Source organism: Lepisosteus oculatus, chromosome 6 (assembly GCF_040954835.1).
Source record: "Lepisosteus oculatus isolate fLepOcu1 chromosome 6, fLepOcu1.hap2, whole genome shotgun sequence".
NCBI classification, from domain to species: Eukaryota; Metazoa; Chordata; class Actinopteri; order Semionotiformes; family Lepisosteidae; genus Lepisosteus; species Lepisosteus oculatus.
This window is the reverse complement of record NC_090701.1, coordinates 45,863,737-45,877,129: the sequence shown is the minus strand read 5'-3', so window position 1 is coordinate 45,877,129 and position 13,393 is coordinate 45,863,737. Positions and strand designations below refer to the sequence as shown.

General features: G+C 53.0%; 30 non-coding genes across 30 annotated transcripts; 11 read left to right on the top strand and 19 right to left on the bottom strand.

Moving 5' to 3' along the window:
• Positions 1-436: 436 nt before the first annotated feature.
• Positions 437-524, top strand: trnay-gua (transfer RNA tyrosine (anticodon GUA)). The gene is given in 2 exon segments: positions 437-473; positions 489-524. It is a non-coding gene; the product is annotated as a tRNA-Tyr (tRNA).
• Positions 525-1,012: 488 nt separating this feature from the next.
• On the bottom strand, positions 1,013-1,083 carry trnag-ccc (transfer RNA glycine (anticodon CCC)). The gene has a single exon. It is a non-coding gene; the product is annotated as a tRNA-Gly (tRNA).
• A 626-nt stretch (positions 1,084-1,709) lies between these two features.
• On the top strand, positions 1,710-1,797 carry trnay-gua (transfer RNA tyrosine (anticodon GUA)). Its single transcript is given in 2 exon segments — positions 1,710-1,746; positions 1,762-1,797. It is a non-coding gene; the product is annotated as a tRNA-Tyr (tRNA).
• Positions 1,798-2,285: 488 nt separating this feature from the next.
• Positions 2,286-2,356, bottom strand: trnag-ccc (transfer RNA glycine (anticodon CCC)). Its single transcript has one exon. It is a non-coding gene; the product is annotated as a tRNA-Gly (tRNA).
• Positions 2,357-2,703: 347 nt separating this feature from the next.
• On the bottom strand, positions 2,704-2,776 carry trnak-uuu (transfer RNA lysine (anticodon UUU)). The gene has a single exon. It is a non-coding gene; the product is annotated as a tRNA-Lys (tRNA).
• Positions 2,777-2,983: 207 nt separating this feature from the next.
• trnay-gua (transfer RNA tyrosine (anticodon GUA)) lies at positions 2,984-3,071 on the top strand. Its single transcript is given in 2 exon segments — positions 2,984-3,020; positions 3,036-3,071. It is a non-coding gene; the product is annotated as a tRNA-Tyr (tRNA).
• Positions 3,072-3,559: 488 nt separating this feature from the next.
• On the bottom strand, positions 3,560-3,630 carry trnag-ccc (transfer RNA glycine (anticodon CCC)). Its single transcript has one exon. It is a non-coding gene; the product is annotated as a tRNA-Gly (tRNA).
• A 347-nt stretch (positions 3,631-3,977) lies between these two features.
• Positions 3,978-4,050, bottom strand: trnak-uuu (transfer RNA lysine (anticodon UUU)). Its single transcript has one exon. It is a non-coding gene; the product is annotated as a tRNA-Lys (tRNA).
• A 207-nt stretch (positions 4,051-4,257) lies between these two features.
• Positions 4,258-4,345, top strand: trnay-gua (transfer RNA tyrosine (anticodon GUA)). The gene is given in 2 exon segments: positions 4,258-4,294; positions 4,310-4,345. It is a non-coding gene; the product is annotated as a tRNA-Tyr (tRNA).
• Positions 4,346-4,833: 488 nt separating this feature from the next.
• trnag-ccc (transfer RNA glycine (anticodon CCC)) lies at positions 4,834-4,904 on the bottom strand. The gene has a single exon. It is a non-coding gene; the product is annotated as a tRNA-Gly (tRNA).
• Positions 4,905-5,251: 347 nt separating this feature from the next.
• On the bottom strand, positions 5,252-5,324 carry trnak-uuu (transfer RNA lysine (anticodon UUU)). The gene has a single exon. It is a non-coding gene; the product is annotated as a tRNA-Lys (tRNA).
• A 207-nt stretch (positions 5,325-5,531) lies between these two features.
• On the top strand, positions 5,532-5,619 carry trnay-gua (transfer RNA tyrosine (anticodon GUA)). The gene is given in 2 exon segments: positions 5,532-5,568; positions 5,584-5,619. It is a non-coding gene; the product is annotated as a tRNA-Tyr (tRNA).
• Positions 5,620-6,107: 488 nt separating this feature from the next.
• Positions 6,108-6,178, bottom strand: trnag-ccc (transfer RNA glycine (anticodon CCC)). Its single transcript has one exon. It is a non-coding gene; the product is annotated as a tRNA-Gly (tRNA).
• Positions 6,179-6,525: 347 nt separating this feature from the next.
• Positions 6,526-6,598, bottom strand: trnak-uuu (transfer RNA lysine (anticodon UUU)). The gene has a single exon. It is a non-coding gene; the product is annotated as a tRNA-Lys (tRNA).
• Positions 6,599-6,805: 207 nt separating this feature from the next.
• trnay-gua (transfer RNA tyrosine (anticodon GUA)) lies at positions 6,806-6,893 on the top strand. Its single transcript is given in 2 exon segments — positions 6,806-6,842; positions 6,858-6,893. It is a non-coding gene; the product is annotated as a tRNA-Tyr (tRNA).
• A 488-nt stretch (positions 6,894-7,381) lies between these two features.
• trnag-ccc (transfer RNA glycine (anticodon CCC)) lies at positions 7,382-7,452 on the bottom strand. Its single transcript has one exon. It is a non-coding gene; the product is annotated as a tRNA-Gly (tRNA).
• Positions 7,453-7,799: 347 nt separating this feature from the next.
• trnak-uuu (transfer RNA lysine (anticodon UUU)) lies at positions 7,800-7,872 on the bottom strand. The gene has a single exon. It is a non-coding gene; the product is annotated as a tRNA-Lys (tRNA).
• Positions 7,873-8,079: 207 nt separating this feature from the next.
• trnay-gua (transfer RNA tyrosine (anticodon GUA)) lies at positions 8,080-8,167 on the top strand. The gene is given in 2 exon segments: positions 8,080-8,116; positions 8,132-8,167. It is a non-coding gene; the product is annotated as a tRNA-Tyr (tRNA).
• Positions 8,168-8,655: 488 nt separating this feature from the next.
• trnag-ccc (transfer RNA glycine (anticodon CCC)) lies at positions 8,656-8,726 on the bottom strand. The gene has a single exon. It is a non-coding gene; the product is annotated as a tRNA-Gly (tRNA).
• A 347-nt stretch (positions 8,727-9,073) lies between these two features.
• Positions 9,074-9,146, bottom strand: trnak-uuu (transfer RNA lysine (anticodon UUU)). The gene has a single exon. It is a non-coding gene; the product is annotated as a tRNA-Lys (tRNA).
• Positions 9,147-9,353: 207 nt separating this feature from the next.
• Positions 9,354-9,441, top strand: trnay-gua (transfer RNA tyrosine (anticodon GUA)). Its single transcript is given in 2 exon segments — positions 9,354-9,390; positions 9,406-9,441. It is a non-coding gene; the product is annotated as a tRNA-Tyr (tRNA).
• A 488-nt stretch (positions 9,442-9,929) lies between these two features.
• trnag-ccc (transfer RNA glycine (anticodon CCC)) lies at positions 9,930-10,000 on the bottom strand. Its single transcript has one exon. It is a non-coding gene; the product is annotated as a tRNA-Gly (tRNA).
• A 347-nt stretch (positions 10,001-10,347) lies between these two features.
• Positions 10,348-10,420, bottom strand: trnak-uuu (transfer RNA lysine (anticodon UUU)). Its single transcript has one exon. It is a non-coding gene; the product is annotated as a tRNA-Lys (tRNA).
• A 207-nt stretch (positions 10,421-10,627) lies between these two features.
• Positions 10,628-10,715, top strand: trnay-gua (transfer RNA tyrosine (anticodon GUA)). Its single transcript is given in 2 exon segments — positions 10,628-10,664; positions 10,680-10,715. It is a non-coding gene; the product is annotated as a tRNA-Tyr (tRNA).
• A 488-nt stretch (positions 10,716-11,203) lies between these two features.
• Positions 11,204-11,274, bottom strand: trnag-ccc (transfer RNA glycine (anticodon CCC)). The gene has a single exon. It is a non-coding gene; the product is annotated as a tRNA-Gly (tRNA).
• Positions 11,275-11,621: 347 nt separating this feature from the next.
• trnak-uuu (transfer RNA lysine (anticodon UUU)) lies at positions 11,622-11,694 on the bottom strand. Its single transcript has one exon. It is a non-coding gene; the product is annotated as a tRNA-Lys (tRNA).
• Positions 11,695-11,901: 207 nt separating this feature from the next.
• trnay-gua (transfer RNA tyrosine (anticodon GUA)) lies at positions 11,902-11,989 on the top strand. The gene is given in 2 exon segments: positions 11,902-11,938; positions 11,954-11,989. It is a non-coding gene; the product is annotated as a tRNA-Tyr (tRNA).
• Positions 11,990-12,477: 488 nt separating this feature from the next.
• On the bottom strand, positions 12,478-12,548 carry trnag-ccc (transfer RNA glycine (anticodon CCC)). The gene has a single exon. It is a non-coding gene; the product is annotated as a tRNA-Gly (tRNA).
• Positions 12,549-12,893: 345 nt separating this feature from the next.
• Positions 12,894-12,966, bottom strand: trnak-uuu (transfer RNA lysine (anticodon UUU)). Its single transcript has one exon. It is a non-coding gene; the product is annotated as a tRNA-Lys (tRNA).
• A 207-nt stretch (positions 12,967-13,173) lies between these two features.
• trnay-gua (transfer RNA tyrosine (anticodon GUA)) lies at positions 13,174-13,261 on the top strand. The gene is given in 2 exon segments: positions 13,174-13,210; positions 13,226-13,261. It is a non-coding gene; the product is annotated as a tRNA-Tyr (tRNA).
• The last annotated feature ends 132 nt before the right edge of the window (positions 13,262-13,393 follow it).

The following is a 13,393-nucleotide window of genomic DNA, read 5'->3' as shown; positions in this document are numbered from 1 at the left end:
ATTGTTTCACTGTCGTCTTCCAGGCCCCTTTGACTCCGTCCAGGACAAACACCACACAAGGACCTCTGCGCTGCTAATGCGGAAGTCTGTGCCCTTGCAATGAGGAGGGCCGCAAACAAAAGCCCGGGGGGTGGGGCTTAGACCTGAGTCACCATAACACCCGAACAGGGACTTGAACCCTGGACCCTCAGATTAAAATCTGATGCTCTACCGACTGAGCTATCCGGGCTCTACGACAGAAGCAGGAGCAGCAGCAGGGACATACAGGATCCTCAAAGGCCACATGTTTGGTCCACAGAAGAGAGCAAGCCGAGGAAACGACAACGAGCCCAGGAATCTCTGTTAGATCCAACATGACACAGTGCTGTGCTTTCCAAAGAACAGGAACTCCACCCTGCCTCGGGCTGTGAACGTCAGAGAGAGGACACGCACGGCTCCCTCGATAGCTCAGTTGGTAGAGCGGAGGACTGTAGTGGAGAAGGCCGGACATCCTTAGGTCGCTGGTTCGAATCCGGCTCGAGGGACGCTACTGTTTTGGCCCTTGACAATGAAAAAAGAAGAAAATGAGCAAACCTCTCTCTCGCTTGGACCGTAAGGCGGTCAGACATTAGAGCGGAGTCGCCGTCTTTAGAATTCTGCATTCTACTGCTCGCGTCTGCTAAGCTTTCCTTTTGCAAAACACTGCGTCAGCGCTGGTGCACTCAAAACCTAGTCGCAAAGACAAGTGAGACTAAAGGAGGCGCTCGGTGGAGCCCATCGCCGGCACCCTTTCTGTAAGCCTCACCATTGCAGTACACGTTTGAGTTCAAAGCTGTTAAAAAGGAGGCAAGGTATAGCCCCAGAAAGCAAGCAGCACCTTCTGTATTGATGGTCATTCATCCAGTAACCACTTCCTCCTACTCAATATGTTGATGCTTTGATATGCAAACATTTCCCCAGCAGGGGCCACCAATCACCCAGAGCCACACCTCACCCATTAATCAGTGCCAGGCCCACAAGCTAGAGCCCAGGCTGCGCCAGCCGGGAATCGAACCGGGGTCGCAAGAATGGGAATCTTGCATGATACCACTACACCACTGGCGCCCACGGAGAGAGCTTGCTCACACCACAGTTTAAGCCTCTTATCCTCTCACAGGCCAAAGGGAGCAAAGCCCTTCTTTTTGCCCAGCCCACACAACCCACAATTACCTCTGCCCTGCCTAATTTGAAGCTTTGGGAATTTGCAACGAGAAGAGCCGACGGAAGAGGAAAAAAATGCCAAAGACGTACCACCATTGTTTCACTGTCGTCTTCCAGGCCCCTTTGACTCCGTCCAGGACAAACACCACACAAGGACCTCTGCGCTGCTAATGCGGAAGTCTGTGCCCTTGCAATGAGGAGGGCCGCAAACAAAAGCCCGGGGGGTGGGGCTTAGACCTGAGTCACCATAACACCCGAACAGGGACTTGAACCCTGGACCCTCAGATTAAAATCTGATGCTCTACCGACTGAGCTATCCGGGCTCTACGACAGAAGCAGGAGCAGCAGCAGGGACATACAGGATCCTCAAAGGCCACATGTTTGGTCCACTGAAGAGAGCAAGCCGAGGAAACGACAACGAGCCCAGGAATCTCTGTTAGATCCAACATGACACAGTGCTGTGCTTTCCAAAGAACAGGAACTCCACCCTGCCTCGGGCTGTGAACGTCAGAGAGAGGACACGCACGGCTCCCTCGATAGCTCAGTTGGTAGAGCGGAGGACTGTAGTGGAGAAGGCCGGACATCCTTAGGTCGCTGGTTCGAATCCGGCTCGAGGGACGCTACTGTTTTGGCCCTTGACAATGAAAAAAGAAGAAAATGAGCAAACCTCTCTCTCGCTTGGACCGTAAGGCGGTCAGACATTAGAGCGGAGTCGCCGTCTTTAGAATTCTGCATTCTACTGCTCGCGTCTGCTAAGCTTTCCTTTTGCAAAACACTGCGTCAGCGCTGGTGCGCTCAAAACCTAGTCGCAAAGACAAGTGAGACTAAAGGAGGCGCTCGGTGGAGCCCATCGCCGGCACCCTTTCTGTAAGCCTCACCATTGCAGTAGACGTTTGAGTACAAAGCTGTTAAAAAGGAGGCAAGGTATAGCCCCAGAAAGCAAGCAGCACCTTCTGTATTGATGGTCATTCATCCAGTAACCACTTCCTCCTACTCAATATGTTGATGCTTTGATATGCAAACATTTCCCCAGCAGGGGCCACCAATCACCCAGAGCCACACCTCACCCATTAATCAGTGCCAGGCCCACAAGCTAGAGCCCAGGCTGCGCCAGCCGGGAATCGAACCCGGGTCGCAAGAATGGGAATCTTGCATGATACCACTACACCACTGGCGCCCACGGAGAGAGCTTGCTCACACCACAGTTTAAGCCTCTTATCCTCTCACAGGCCAAAGGGAGCAAAGCCCTTCTTTTTGCCCAGCCCACACACCCCACAATTACCTCTGCCCTGCCTAATTTGAAGCTTTGGGAATTTGCAACGAGAAGAGCCGACGGAAGAGGAAAAAAATGCCAAAGACGTACCACCATTGTTTCACTGTCGTCTTCCAGGCCCCTTTGACTCCGTCCAGGACAAACACCACACAAGGACCTCTGCGCTGCTAATGCGGAATTCTGTGCCCTTGCAATGAGGAGGGCCGCAAACAAAAGCCCGGGGGGTGGGGCTTAGACCTGAGTCACCATAACACCCGAACAGGGACTTGAACCCTGGACCCTCAGATTAAAAGTCTGATGCTCTACCGACTGAGCTATCCGGGCTCTACGACAGAAGCAGGAGCAGCAGCAGGGACATACAGGATCCTCAAAGGCCACATGTTTGGTCCACTGAAGAGAGCAAGCCGAGGAAACGACAACGAGCCCAGGAATCTCTGTTAGATCCAACATGACACAGTGCTGTGCTTTCCAAAGAACAGGAACTCCACCCTGCCTCGGGCTGTGAACGTCAGAGAGAGGACACGCACGGCTCCCTCGATAGCTCAGTTGGTAGAGCGGAGGACTGTAGTGGAGAAGGCCGGACATCCTTAGGTCACTGGTTCGAATCCGGCTCGAGGGACGCTACTGTTTTGGCCCTTGACAATCAAAAAAGAAGAAAATGAGCAAACCTCTCTCTCGCTTGGACCGTAAGGCGGTCAGACATTAGAGCGGAGTCGCCGTCTTTAGAATTCTGCATTCTACTGCTCGCGTCTGCTAAGCTTTCCTTTTGCAAAACACTGCGTCAGCGCTGGTGCGCTCAAAACCTAGTCGCAAAGACAAGTGAGACTAAAGGAGGCGCTCGGTGGAGCCCATCGCCGGCACCCTTTCTGTAAGCCTCACCATTGCAGTAGACGTTTGAGTACAAAGCTGTTAAAAAGGAGGCAAGGTATAGCCCCAGAAAGCAAGCAGCACCTTCTGTATTGATGGTCATTCATCCAGTAACCACTTCCTCCTACTCAATATGTTGATGCTTTGATATGCAAACATTTCCCCAGCAGGGGCCACCAATCACCCAGAGCCACACCTCACCCATTAATCAGTGCCAGGCCCACAAGCTAGAGCCCAGGCTGCGCCAGCCGGGAATCGAACCCGGGTCGCAAGAATGGGAATCTTGCATGATACCACTACACCACTGGCGCCCACGGAGAGAGCTTGCTCACACCACAGTTTAAGCCTCTTATCCTCTCACAGGCCAAAGGGAGCAAAGCCCTTCTTTTTGCCCAGCCCACACACCCCACAATTACCTCTGCCCTGCCTAATTTGAAGCTTTGGGAATTTGCAACGAGAAGAGCCGACGGAAGAGGAAAAAAATGCCAAAGACGTACCACCATTGTTTCACTGTCGTCTTCCAGGCCCCTTTGACTCCGTCCAGGACAAACACCACACAAGGACCTCTGCGCTGCTAATGCGGAATTCTGTGCCCTTGCAATGAGGAGGGCCGCAAACAAAAGCCCGGGGGGTGGGGCTTAGACCTGAGTCACCATAACACCCGAACAGGGACTTGAACCCTGGACCCTCAGATTAAAAGTCTGATGCTCTACCGACTGAGCTATCCGGGCTCTACGACAGAAGCAGGAGCAGCAGCAGGGACATACAGGATCCTCAAAGGCCACATGTTTGGTCCACTGAAGAGAGCAAGCCGAGGAAACGACAACGAGCCCAGGAATCTCTGTTAGATCCAACATGACACAGTGCTGTGCTTTCCAAAGAACAGGAACTCCACCCTGCCTCGGGCTGTGAACGTCAGAGAGAGGACACGCACGGCTCCCTCGATAGCTCAGTTGGTAGAGCGGAGGACTGTAGTGGAGAAGGCCGGACATCCTTAGGTCGCTGGTTCGAATCCGGCTCGAGGGGCGCTACTGTTTTGGCCCTTGACAATCAAAAAAGAAGAAAATGAGCAAACCTCTCTCTCGCTTGGACCGTAAGGCGGTCAGACATTAGAGCGGAGTCGCCGTCTTTAGAATTCTGCATTCTACTGCTCGCGTCTGCTAAGCTTTCCTTTTGCAAAACACTGCGTCAGCGCTGGTGCGCTCAAAACCTAGTCGCAAAGACAAGTGAGACTAAAGGAGGCGCTCGGTGGAGCCCATCGCCGGCACCCTTTCTGTAAGCCTCACCATTGCAGTAGACGTTTGAGTACAAAGCTGTTAAAAAGGAGGCAAGGTATAGCCCCAGAAAGCAAGCAGCACCTTCTGTATTGATGGTCATTCATCCAGTAACCACTTCCTCCTACTCAATATGTTGATGCTTTGATATGCAAACATTTCCCCAGCAGGGGCCACCAATCACCCAGAGCCACACCTCACCCATTAATCAGTGCCAGGCCCACAAGCTAGAGCCCAGGCTGCGCCAGCCGGGAATCGAACCCGGGTCGCAAGAATGGGAATCTTGCATGATACCACTACACCACTGGCGCCCACGGAGAGAGCTTGCTCACACCACAGTTTAAGCCTCTTATCCTCTCACAGGCCAAAGGGAGCAAAGCCCTTCTTTTTGCCCAGCCCACACACCCCACAATTACCTCTGCCCTGCCTAATTTGAAGCTTTGGGAATTTGCAACGAGAAGAGCCGACGGAAGAGGAAAAAAATGCCAAAGACGTACCACCATTGTTTCACTGTCGTCTTCCAGGCCCCTTTGACTCCGTCCAGGACAAACACCACACAAGGACCTCTGCGCTGCTAATGCGGAATTCTGTGCCCTTGCAATGAGGAGGGCCGCAAACAAAAGCCCGGGGGGTGGGGCTTAGACCTGAGTCACCATAACACCCGAACAGGGACTTGAACCCTGGACCCTCAGATTAAAAGTCTGATGCTCTACCGACTGAGCTATCCGGGCTCTACGACAGAAGCAGGAGCAGCAGCAGGGACATACAGGATCCTCAAAGGCCACATGTTTGGTCCACTGAAGAGAGCAAGCCGAGGAAACGACAACGAGCCCAGGAATCTCTGTTAGATCCAACATGACACAGTGCTGTGCTTTCCAAAGAACAGGACCTCCACCCTGCCTCGGGCTGTGAACGTCAGAGAGAGGACACGCACGGCTCCCTCGATAGCTCAGTTGGTAGAGCGGAGGACTGTAGTGGAGAAGGCCGGACATCCTTAGGTCGCTGGTTCGAATCCGGCTCGAGGGGCGCTACTGTTTTGGCCCTTGACAATCAAAAAAGAAGAAAATGAGCAAACCTCTCTCTCGCTTGGACCGTAAGGCGGTCAGACATTAGAGCGGAGTCGCCGTCTTTAGAATTCTGCATTCTACTGCTCGCGTCTGCTAAGCTTTCCTTTTGCAAAACACTGCGTCAGCGCTGGTGCGCTCAAAACCTAGTCGCAAAGACAAGTGAGACTAAAGGAGGCGCTCGGTGGAGCCCATCGCCGGCACCCTTTCTGTAAGCCTCACCATTGCAGTAGACGTTTGAGTACAAAGCTGTTAAAAAGGAGGCAAGGTATAGCCCCAGAAAGCAAGCAGCACCTTCTGTATTGATGGTCATTCATCCAGTAACCACTTCCTCCTACTCAATATGTTGATGCTTTGATATGCAAACATTTCCCCAGCAGGGGCCACCAATCACCCAGAGCCACACCTCACCCATTAATCAGTGCCAGGCCCACAAGCTAGAGCCCAGGCTGCGCCAGCCGGGAATCGAACCCGGGTCGCAAGAATGGGAATCTTGCATGATACCACTACACCACTGGCGCCCACGGAGAGAGCTTGCTCACACCACAGTTTAAGCCTCTTATCCTCTCACAGGCCAAAGGGAGCAAAGCCCTTCTTTTTGCCCAGCCCACACACCCCACAATTACCTCTGCCCTGCCTAATTTGAAGCTTTGGGAATTTGCAACGAGAAGAGCCGACGGAAGAGGAAAAAAATGCCAAAGACGTACCACCATTGTTTCACTGTCGTCTTCCAGGCCCCTTTGACTCCGTCCAGGACAAACACCACACAAGGACCTCTGCGCTGCTAATGCGGAATTCTGTGCCCTTGCAATGAGGAGGGCCGCAAACAAAAGCCCGGGGGGTGGGGCTTAGACCTGAGTCACCATAACACCCGAACAGGGACTTGAACCCTGGACCCTCAGATTAAAAGTCTGATGCTCTACCGACTGAGCTATCCGGGCTCTACGACAGAAGCAGGAGCAGCAGCAGGGACATACAGGATCCTCAAAGGCCACATGTTTGGTCCACTGAAGAGAGCAAGCCGAGGAAACGACAACGAGCCCAGGAATCTCTGTTAGATCCAACATGACACAGTGCTGTGCTTTCCAAAGAACAGGAACTCCACCCTGCCTCGGGCTGTGAACGTCAGAGAGAGGACACGCACGGCTCCCTCGATAGCTCAGTTGGTAGAGCGGAGGACTGTAGTGGAGAAGGCCGGACATCCTTAGGTCGCTGGTTCGAATCCGGCTCGAGGGACGCTACTGTTTTGGCCCTTGACAATGAAAAAAGAAGAAAATGAGCAAACCTCTCTCTCGCTTGGACCGTAAGGCGGTCAGACATTAGAGCGGAGTCGCCGTCTTTAGAATTCTGCATTCTACTGCTCGCGTCTGCTAAGCTTTCCTTTTGCAAAACACTGCGTCAGCGCTGGTGCGCTCAAAACCTAGTCGCAAAGACAAGTGAGACTAAAGGAGGCGCTCGGTGGAGCCCATCGCCGGCACCCTTTCTGTAAGCCTCACCATTGCAGTAGACGTTTGAGTACAAAGCTGTTAAAAAGGAGGCAAGGTATAGCCCCAGAAAGCAAGCAGCACCTTCTGTATTGATGGTCATTCATCCAGTAACCACTTTCTCCTACTCAATATGTTGATGCTTTGATATGCAAACATTTCCCCAGCAGGGGCCACCAATCACCCAGAGCCACACCTCACCCATTAATCAGTGCCAGGCCCACAAGCTAGAGCCCAGGCTGCGCCAGCCGGGAATCGAACCCGGGTCGCAAGAATGGGAATCTTGCATGATACCACTACACCACTGGCGCCCACGGAGAGAGCTTGCTCACACCACAGTTTAAGCCTCTTATCCTCTCACAGGCCAAAGGGAGCAAAGCCCTTCTTTTTGCCCAGCCCACACACCCCACAATTACCTCTGCCCTGCCTAATTTGAAGCTTTGGGAATTTGCAACGAGAAGAGCCGACGGAAGAGGAAAAAAATGCCAAAGACGTACCACCATTGTTTCACTGTCGTCTTCCAGGCCCCTTTGACTCCGTCCAGGACAAACACCACACAAGGACCTCTGCGCTGCTAATGCGGAAGTCTGTGCCCTTGTAATGAGGAGGGCCGCAAACAAAAGCCCGGGGGGTGGGGCTTAGACCTGAGTCACCATAACACCCGAACAGGGACTTGAACCCTGGACCCTCAGATTAAAAGTCTGATGCTCTACCGACTGAGCTATCCGGGCTCTACGACAGAAGCAGGAGCAGCAGCAGGGACATACAGGATCCTCAAAGGCCACATGTTTGGTCCACTGAAGAGAGCAAGCCGAGGAAACGACAACGAGCCCAGGAATCTCTGTTAGATCCAACATGACACAGTGCTGTGCTTTCCAAAGAACAGGAACTCCACCCTGCCTCGGGCTGTGAACGTCAGAGAGAGGACACGCACGGCGCCCTCGATAGCTCAGTTGGTAGAGTGGAGGACTGTAGTGGAGAAGGCCGGACATCCTTAGGTCGCTGGTTCGAATCCGGCTCGAGGGACGCTACTGTTTTGGCCCTTGACAATCAAAAAAGAAGAAAATGAGCAAACCTCTCTCTCGCTTGGACCGTAAGGCGGTCAGACATTAGAGCGGAGTCGCCGTCTTTAGAATTCTGCATTCTACTGCTCGCGTCTGCTAAGCTTTCCTTTTGCAAAACACTGCGTCAGCGCTGGTGCGCTCAAAACCTAGTCGCAAAGACAAGTGAGACTAAAGGAGGCGCTCGGTGGAGCCCATCGCCGGCACCCTTTCTGTAAGCCTCACCATTGCAGTAGACGTTTGAGTACAAAGCTGTTAAAAAGGAGGCAAGGTATAGCCCCAGAAAGCAAGCAGCACCTTCTGTATTGATGGTCATTCATCCAGTAACCACTTCCTCCTACTCAATATGTTGATGCTTTGATATGCAAACATTTCCCCAGCAAGGGCCACCAATCAGCCAGAGCCACACCTCACCCATTAATCAGTGCCAGGCCCACAAGCTAGAGCCCAGGCTGCGCCAGCCGGGAATCGAACCCGGGTCGCAAGAATGGGAATCTTGCATGATACCACTACACCACTGGCGCCCACGGAGAGAGCTTGCTCACACCACAGTTTAAGCCTCTTATCCTCTCACAGGCCAAAGGGAGCAAAGCCCTTCTTTTTGCCCAGCCCACACACCCCACAATTACCTCTGCCCTGCCTAATTTGAAGCTTTGGGAATTTGCAACGAGAAGAGCCGACGGAAGAGGAAAAAAATGCCAAAGACGTACCACCATTGTTTCACTGTCGTCTTCCAGGCCCCTTTGACTCCGTCCAGGACAAACACCACACAAGGACCTCTGCGCTGCTAATGCGGAAGTCTGTGCCCTTGCAATGAGGAGGGCCGCAAACAAAAGCCCAGGGGGTGGGGCTTAGACCTGAGTCACCATAACACCCGAACAGGGACTTGAACCCTGGACCCTCAGATTAAAAGTCTGATGCTCTACCGACTGAGCTATCCGGGCTCTACGACAGAAGCAGGAGCAGCAGCAGGGACATACAGGATCCTCAAAGGCCACATGTTTGGTCCACTGAAGAGAGCAAGCCGAGGAAACGACAACGAGCCCAGGAATCTCTGTTAGATCCAACATGACACAGTGCTGTGCTTTCCAAAGAACAGGAACTCCACCCTGCCTCGGGCTGTGAACGTCAGAGAGAGGACATGCACGGCGCCCTCGATAGCTCAGTTGGTAGAGCGGAGGACTGTAGTGGAGAAGGCCGGACATCCTTAGGTCGCTGGTTCGAATCCGGCTCGAGGGACGCTACTGTTTTGGCCCTTGACAATCAAAAAAGAAGAAAATTAGCAAACCTCTCTCTCGCTTGGACCGTAAGGCGGTCAGACATTAGAGCGGAGTCGCCGTCTTTAGAATTCTGCATTCTACTGCTCGCGTCTGCTAAGCTTTCCTTTTGCAAAACACTGCGTCAGCGCTGGTGCGCTCAAAACCTAGTCGCAAAGACAAGTGAGACTAAAGGAGGCGCTCGGTGGAGCCCATCGCCGGCACCCTTTCTGTAAGCCTCACCATTGCAGTAGACGTTTGAGTACAAAGCTGTTAAAAAGGAGGCAAGGTATAGCCCCAGAAAGCAAGCAGCACCTTCTGTATTGATGGTCATTCATCCAGTAACCACTTCCTCCTACTCAATATGTTGATGCTTTGATATGCAAACATTTCCCCAGCAGGGGCCACCAATCACCCAGAGCCACACCTCACCCATTAATCAGTGCCAGGCCCACAAGCTAGAGCCCAGGCTGCGCCAGCCGGGAATCGAACCCGGGTCGCAAGAATGGGAATCTTGCATGATACCACTACACCACTGGCGCCCACGGAGAGAGCTTGCTCACACCACAGTTTAAGCCTCTTATCCTCTCACAGGCCAAAGGGAGCAAAGCCCTTCTTTTTGCCCAGCCCACACACCCCACAATTACCTCTGCCCTGCCTAATTTGAAGCTTTGGGAATTTGCAACGAGAAGAGCCGACGGAAGAGGAAAAAAATGCCAAAGACGTACCACCATTGTTTCACTGTCGTCTTCCAGGCCCCTTTGACTCCGTCCAGGACAAACACCACACAAGGACCTCTGCGCTGCTAATGCGGAAGTCTGTGCCCTTGCAATGAGGAGGGCCGCAAACAAAAGCCCGGGGGGTGGGGCTTAGACCTGAGTCACCATAACACCCGAACAGGGACTTGAACCCTGGACCCTCAGATTAAAAGTCTGATGCTCTACCGACTGAGCTATCCGGGCTCTACGACAGAAGCAGGAGCAGCAGCAGGGACATACAGGATCCTCAAAGGCCACATGTTTGGTCCACTGAAGAGAGCAAGCCGAGGAAACGACAACGAGCCCAGGAATCTCTGTTAGATCCAACATGACACAGTGCTGTGCTTTCCAAAGAACAGGAACTCCACCCTGCCTCGGGCTGTGAACGTCAGAGAGAGGACACGCACGGCTCCCTCGATAGCTCAGTTGGTAGAGCGGAGGACTGTAGTGGAGAAGGCCGGACATCCTTAGGTCGCTGGTTCGAATCCGGCTCGAGGGGCGCTACTGTTTTGGCCCTTGACAATCAAAAAAGAAGAAAATGAGCAAACCTCTCTCTCGCTTGGACCGTAAGGCGGTCAGACATTAGAGCGGAGTCGCCGTCTTTAGAATTCTGCATTCTACTGCTCGCGTCTGCTAAGCTTTCCTTTTGCAAAACACTGCGTCAGCGCTGGTGCGCTCAAAACCTAGTCGCAAAGACAAGTGAGACTAAAGGAGGCGCTCGGTGGAGCCCATCGCCGGCACCCTTTCTGTAAGCCTCACCATTGCAGTAGACGTTTGAGTACAAAGCTGTTAAAAAGGAGGCAAGGTATAGCCCCAGAAAGCAAGCAGCACCTTCTGTATTGATGGTCATTCATCCAGTAACCACTTCCTCCTACTCAATATGTTGATGCTTTGATATGCAAACATTTCCCCAGCAGGGGCCACCAATCACCCAGAGCCACACCTCACCCATTAATCAGTGCCAGGCCCACAAGCTAGAGCCCAGGCTGCGCCAGCCGGGAATCGAACCCGGGTCGCAAGAATGGGAATCTTGCATGATACCACTACACCACTGGCGCCCACGGAGAGAGCTTGCTCACACCACAGTTTAAGCCTCTTATCCTCTCACAGGCCAAAGGGAGCAAAGCCCTTCTTTTTGCCCAGCCCACACACCCCACAATTACCTCTGCCCTGCCTAATTTGAAGCTTTGGGAATTTGCAACGAGAAGAGCCGACGGAAGAGGAAAAAAATGCCAAAGACGTACCACCATTGTTTCACTGTCGTCTTCCAGGCCCCTTTGACTCCGTCCAGGACAAACACCACACAAGGACCTCTGCGCTGCTAATGCGGAATTCTGTGCCCTTGCAATGAGGAGGGCCGCAAACAAAAGCCCGGGGGGTGGGGCTTAGACCTGAGTCACCATAACACCCGAACAGGGACTTGAACCCTGGACCCTCAGATTAAAAGTCTGATGCTCTACCGACTGAGCTATCCGGGCTCTACGACAGAAGCAGGAGCAGCAGCAGGGACATACAGGATCCTCAAAGGCCACATGTTTGGTCCACTGAAGAGAGCAAGCCGAGGAAACGACAACGAGCCCAGGAATCTCTGTTAGATCCAACATGACACAGTGCTGTGCTTTCCAAAGAACAGGAACTCCACCCTGCCTCGGGCTGTGAACGTCAGAGAGAGGACACGCACGGCTCCCTCGATAGCTCAGTTGGTAGAGCGGAGGACTGTAGTGGAGAAGGCCGGACATCCTTAGGTCGCTGGTTCGAATCCGGCTCGAGGGACGCTACTGTTTTGGCCCTTGACAATGAAAAAAGAAGAAAATGAGCAAACCTCTCTCTCGCTTGGACCGTAAGGCGGTCAGACATTAGAGCGGAGTCGCCGTCTTTAGAATTCTGCATTCTACTGCTCGCGTCTGCTAAGCTTTCCTTTTGCAAAACACTGCGTCAGCGCTGGTGCGCTCAAAACCTAGTCGCAAAGACAAGTGAGACTAAAGGAGGCGCTCGGTGGAGCCCATCGCCGGCACCCTTTCTGTAAGCCTCACCATTGCAGTAGACGTTTGAGTACAAAGCTGTTAAAAAGGAGGCAAGGTATAGCCCCAGAAAGCAAGCAGCACCTTCTGTATTGATGGTCATTCATCCAGTAACCACTTTCTCCTACTCAATATGTTGATGCTTTGATATGCAAACATTTCCCCAGCAGGGGCCACCAATCACCCAGAGCCACACCTCACCCATTAATCAGTGCCAGGCCCACAAGCTAGAGCCCAGGCTGCGCCAGCCAGGAATCGAACCCGGGTCGCAAGAATGGGAATCTTGCATGATACCACTACACCACTGGCGCCCACGGAGAGAGCTTGCTCACACCACAGTTTAAGCCTCTTATCCTCTCACAGGCCAAAGGGAGCAAAGCCCTTCTTTTTGCCCAGCCCACACACCCCACAATTACCTCTGCCCTGCCTAATTTGAAGCTTTGGGAATTTGCAACGAGAAGAGCCGACGGAAGAGGAAAAAAATGCCAAAGACGTACCACCATTGTTTCACTGTCGTCTTCCAGGCCCCTTTGACTCCGTCCAGGACAAACCACACAAGGACCTCTGCGCTGCTAATGCGGAATTCTGTGCCCTTGCAATGAGGAGGGCCGCAAACAAAAGCCCGGGGGGTGGGGCTTAGACCTGAGTCACCATAACACCCGAACAGGGACTTGAACCCTGGACCCTCAGATTAAAAGTCTGATGCTCTACCGACTGAGCTATCCGGGCTCTACGACAGAAGCAGGAGCAGCAGCAGGGACATACAGGATCCTCAAAGGCCACATGTTTGGTCCACTGAAGAGAGCAAGCCGAGGAAACGACAACGAGCCCAGGAATCTCTGTTAGATCCAACATGACACAGTGCTGTGCTTTCCAAAGAACAGGAACTCCACCCTGCCTCGGGCTGTGAACGTCAGAGAGAGGACACGCACGGCTCCCTCGATAGCTCAGTTGGTAGAGCGGAGGACTGTAGTGGAGAAGGCCGGACATCCTTAGGTCGCTGGTTCGAATCCGGCTCGAGGGACGCTACTGTTTTGGCCCTTGACAATGAAAAAAGAAGAAAATGAGCAAACCTCTCTCTCGCTTGGACCGTAAGGCGGTCAGACATTAGAGCGGAGTCGCCGTCTTTAGAATTCTGCATTCTACTGCTCGCGTC